The following is a 5,423-nucleotide window of genomic DNA, read 5'->3' as shown; positions in this document are numbered from 1 at the left end:
TTTTAAATTTGCTCAAACTGAAGCGATAACTTAGTAGGATAATGGCACTGAGAAATTAAAAATAAAAATACTTTTTAAATTTGCTTTATACCTATACCAAACATTATTTTCTCTATACCTATGGTATGTATTTCCCAAATGTCAGAGAAGCCTGTATCTCAATGTAAGCTGGAAAGTACTGTCCAAAATAAAATATCCATTCTTTGAATATTAGCTGCTATTTTTGACAATCCCTGGCTTAACCAGAATTTGACTGGGATTTACACAACCTTGCCAGAAAACAATAAGCATTTGTAGCTGTGGGTGTTTAATCACCTACTCTGTCCTCTTTGAGGAAGCCCACCAGACCTTAACAATGTCTTATTTGGTGTCAACAGAGTGGTTATGATTCAATCGGCTGCTGTAACAGGTTGCAACCAATTTTTCCTTTTATTTTTCACTCTCTTAGGGGAATTTTCCACTCTCAATGAATGGGTGAGTGATCTGTGATTTCCATTACAGCCATGGGACATGTAGTTGAGCTCAGATAACTGAGTATAATGGGACAAACTCATAGAATATGTTTTTAATCAGGCACCTGTTTCCTAACCAGACAAAACGATGGCAGGCTCTTACCAGCCCCAGATGTTCATGAATTCCAAATAATGCTTAAATATTTACAAGTGCTTTTCATCAAATGTTCCTCTAAGTTTTTTTTTCCTATTCCTTGGAACTAATAATAACCCTTTTGCACTGGTAAGAATAGTGCTTTTCATTATCATTACAAGTGCCTTGCAGAAATCTCTGCAGTCATCAGAGAAGAAATCTCCCTAAGCTGGGTTGACATTTTGCCATACAGTAGAGTCACAGCAGAAGGGAGGGTGTGTTACACACTTCTGTATGAAGGGGATAAATGTAGAAACAAGAAAGATGAGGGGATCTTTCAAAAATAATTATAACCTCAAAGTCATTGAGGTGGAAGTGAGATTTTTAAATGTAAATACATTAATACTGAGAAAATAAATCCAATCAGTTTACATAATAATAGATGACTCCTCTTTGGAATGGTTTTATAAATGACATCATCATAAACAAGTTAAAAAAAATCCAGGAGTCTCACATTTATATGATATTAGTATTATTTTAGTCAACCCAGACTGTTAAAAATAAATTTGCAGCCCCCTCTCTGTCTCCTCTGTTCTGCTGGCAGCTCTTCAGCTTTGCCCCTCACCCCCTGAGAATGTACGCCTGTGCCAAGTTCATCTCTACCTCTGCCCTTGTGAGGAGCAGCTCTCAGCTGCTGAGTAGACTGCGGTCTGCAGTGGTGCTAAAATGTCCAGAGGTTCGGACAGATGAGAACCTCAGAATTTTGGCAGCATCAGGTCCCTTGACCTCTCTTGTCCCCAGATGTGGATTGCAAACTAGTGCCGTCTCAAGGGATATTGACACAGAAGCCAAGTTTATTGGGGCTGGGGCTGCCACTGTAGGAGTGGCCGGCTCTGGAGCTGGGACTGGGACTGTGTTTGGAAGTCTCATTATCGATTATGCCAGGAACCCCTCCCTGAAGCAACAGCTTTTTTCCTATGCCATCTTGGGCTTTGCCCTATCTGAGGCCACGGGGCTCTTTTGCCTGATGGTGGCCTTCCTCATCCTCTTCGCCATGTGATGGAGCCATTTCTATTCCCCATATGTTTCTGAATGTTCCTCCTTGTCCTCTTGGTCCTTCCATGTCTCTTACAGCCTGTGCATACCTCCACCTCCATCTTACCAGGTAGCCCTGGGGAAAGCCATGGGCTCAGGGCTTGACAGAGGGAAGACAAATAAATACTGTATTAATAAGCTGAAAAAAAAGTAAATTTGCTTTGTGTCACTGACTACCAATATAACACTTAAGATATTTTTATGGGGCCAAACTTGATGGCAAGTTTTTTTCTTTTCTTTAAGCTAGACTCATAATGATATGAGTCATTATGAAATGTAATTAATGACTGATATTCATTAGTGTTCATATTCCTCATTGAATATTTATTAAGACATTGGTATTCATCTTCTTTTTCACTTATGCCATCTTTCTGTCATGTCTTGCTATGCTGTGACAAACAACTGTTTAACCCACAAGAAGAGAAAAACTTTCTTAAGAAAAATGGATTCTGTTATCTAATACACAACACACATGCTGAGTGGAAGACTAGAGCTGTGGCTTATGCTACTGAATTATGACTCTGGAGACTGTAAAAATAACTGATGGCTACCACAGTTTTCACTGATATCATTTTCCCTCTCTTTCAGCAGGTATTGAACACCAAGATGTTATGTAGTACACAAATATACAGTGTTTGTTTTTAAGGAAGCTGCAGTATAATTGGACAGGTAGAATTCAGATACACGTGGATGTGGGAAAGGAAATGGGAGGCAGCCCAAAAAATAAGTAATTCCCCAAGTGAGTGTCTTTGACTTCTTCTTTTTTGAGGTGTTAGTGCCTCGGGTAATTTTTTGCTGTGACCCTGGGCAAGTCACTTAATTTCTTTCTGCCTTAGTTTCCTCATCTATAAAATGAAGATAATAATAACATGTACCTCCCAGGGTTTTTGTGAGAAAGGGAAAGGGGGGAAGGAAAGGAATAAGCAATTATTGAGTGTTAAGTCTTGAAGTGAGAAGGAAGTTCTAGCCCAGCCAGGACACATTCTGGATAAAAGACTGACCATGAGTTACCTAATCTCTCAGTGCTCCAGGCAAATAATTAAGATGATTAGTCTTACTGGAGCTGTCCATTTGCATCTGTCAAGAAAACTTCCAAGGAATTTTCTGAGCAATTGATAAGATTAGCAAGAGAAATAAGCAATTATTATATACAAAGGTACTTTGATTGGTATTAAAGGAGAGATTAAGACAAATGCAGTTATATAATTAAAAATGTAGTAGTTCCTCCTCTATGTTCTGGAATAAGACCAATGATATCAGGGGTGATGTCTTCTTGCCTTGTTTATGAATTAGATTTAAGTGAGACAAAGTTGAGCAAAGTTATCCAACCTCACTCTCTCTTCTAGAGTCATCAAAATCCAGTGGTGGGACAAAAGTCAAGATGACTGGAGATGGCTTGGGATGTAGTAGATGACCTTGGCATCTTCAAGCCCTAAGCACTCCATAGCACCTGCTTCAGCCATCTTCATGATCCTTGGAACAAATTGTTCTCATCCACCCATTCCATAAGGGGAGCTCTTCACGTGTTTGTGGTAGTCATTCCCTAATTCTAAATAATGGTATAGGGTGCTGGTGATGAGGTGCTGGCTCTGGGAACTCCCTCGAACTCTGATTATATCACCCCATTTGAGGAGGCATTTGCATGAGGCCATAAGCCTTACACGGTGGCTGGGCCCAGACCTCTGTTACTAGCCTAGCCCTCCACTGTCCATCCTTGAGCCTATCTTCCCACCCTTGAGCCTATCAAAATATCAATCCACCTTTGAACTGCCCTAGCCCACCATTGTCTGTCAGCTCCAGGTATCCTCCAGCAACTTCCCACCCTTAATCCTTCATTTACCTCCTTAACTCTTCCTGAAGACCCTCCCCAAATTCCTCCTCTAGACCACCCCTAGATTCCTCCCACAACCTTTCTGTATATAAGACACATCTTGGCTCCCTGTGCTGGGAGAGCTCCATAGAATTTTCTAGCACAGACTTACTCTGTGTCCAATACAAGTGGACTTTTAATAAACTTTATTTTTCTTTGGCTGAGAGAAGACTTGAGTTAAATTCATTCAGCAGAACCCGGCATAATGGTATTTTGAGGTCTTGAGCACCCCTAACCCTAACGTCATCATTTTATGATGACCTCTTCACTGGTATTGGAGTCAGGAAGACATTGGATTCAAATTCCAGTTTTGGAACTGAGTGGGGCACACTCTCTCTCTGCACCTTCTGTGAAGATTTCTCAAAATGAGGAAAAGGGAGAGAGAGACTATTTCAGAACCAGAGACAGACTTTTGTAAGACTGGACAGACCTGAGTCCTGGGTTTCCTAAGAAATTACACAACCTAGGACCCTTTGCCCCTTCCCTTGATGTCAATCAGCCTTGAGCCCTTCAGGAATTTTAGGACTCTTTTAGAGCCCTTCTCCCTTCTTCACTTTGGCATTTGCCAATTAAGGATAGGTACATCTGGATTGGCTATCCCCTATTTCCTTGTTCTTTGTAAGCCTTCCTCCCAGTCACTAAGAGATAGTAGTGGGCTTCTTTGCTCCTTATCATTGGAGGAGAGTTCCCTCTCAGATTGTAAACCCTCCTCCCAGCCAGTGGAAAAAGGGAAAGTGGTGGGAGGGGGCTTGACTGTGTTAGGGTATAAATTCTTGTTCCTCTTCTGTAACATGCCTCCTCTCCCTGATCCATCATGAAGAGGACAGCCCTCTTCCCACAGGGGAAGAGAATAACAATTTCCTGTTTTTATCATGATAAATCATCATGTTATTGATTAAATTTTGAATGGGGTTCTTCACCCCACACAGAACTTACTAGCACTGTGATACTGGACAACTCACTTAGCCTATATGGGAAGTCTAGAGAGAATAGAATTCATTGGGACATAGAGATGATATACTACAATTTTTCACAGTTCCCTGAGACTTAGTTACTAAATTACAGAAGGGTTGCCATTTGTGTTAGTAGAAAAAATTCCCATACTGGTAATTCCTTAAATTGATGAAATCCCAGACACCTCACACCTTGCTATATAACCAGAAAGGACATAGGGAAATAATGGATTATCCTCAGCATTAGAAACCCTACGCTATGGTAGATGGGGTAGTGAGGTGGCACAGTAGATAGAGTGCGTGGCCTGGAGTCTGGAAGACATGAGTTCAAATCCAACTTCAAGTATTTACTAGCTATGTGACCCTGGGCAAATTACTTCACCCTTCCTGCCTCAGATTTCTCATCTGTACAATGAACTGTAAAAGGAAATGGCACAGCACTCCAGAATTTTTGTCAAGAAAACCCCAAATGGGGTCACAAAGAGTTGGATACTCCTGAAAATAATTAAACAATAGGATATGGTGAATTGTTATCCTTAGTAAACTCAAGAATGGCTTGGTAAATCAAAGTGACAATATGAAGCCTGATGTCATTTAATCGACCAAAGTTATTTAATCTGGGAGAGTCAAAATCAAGCAAACCAAAATGTAAACATAGAGAAGTAAATCATTTAATTGGCAATTAGGAGAAAGAGAGCTGCAAAATCAGGTGTTTTACTGATGGTCGTCAGGATAGAACCAAACAGAAGCCATCCATATCTTTTCTCGGACTATAAGAATTTGCCTCATTAAGAAGAGGGCTGGGGCGGCCAGGTAGCACAGCGAGTAAGAGCACCGGCTCCAGTGTTGAGAAGACCTGGAGATCGAATCCCGGGCTCAGACACTCAGCACCCACCCAGAAACACCTGGCCGTGTAACCT

At 41.1% G+C, this 5,423-nt stretch overlaps 1 pseudogene; it reads left to right on the top strand.

Annotated features, from left to right (window-relative positions):
• The first annotated feature begins 1,204 nt into the window (after positions 1–1,204).
• LOC138170117 (ATP synthase F(0) complex subunit C2, mitochondrial pseudogene) lies at positions 1,205–1,835 on the top strand (annotated as a pseudogene).
• Positions 1,836–5,423: the final 3,588 nt, after the last annotated feature.

Source organism: Petaurus breviceps, unplaced genomic scaffold (assembly GCF_028583685.1).
Source record: "Petaurus breviceps papuanus isolate PSGF00001 unplaced genomic scaffold, PetGlider_PUasm1.0 38, whole genome shotgun sequence".
In the NCBI taxonomy this organism is placed as follows: domain Eukaryota; kingdom Metazoa; phylum Chordata; class Mammalia; order Diprotodontia; family Petauridae; genus Petaurus; species Petaurus breviceps.
This window is presented reverse-complemented; position numbering and strand designations above follow the sequence as displayed.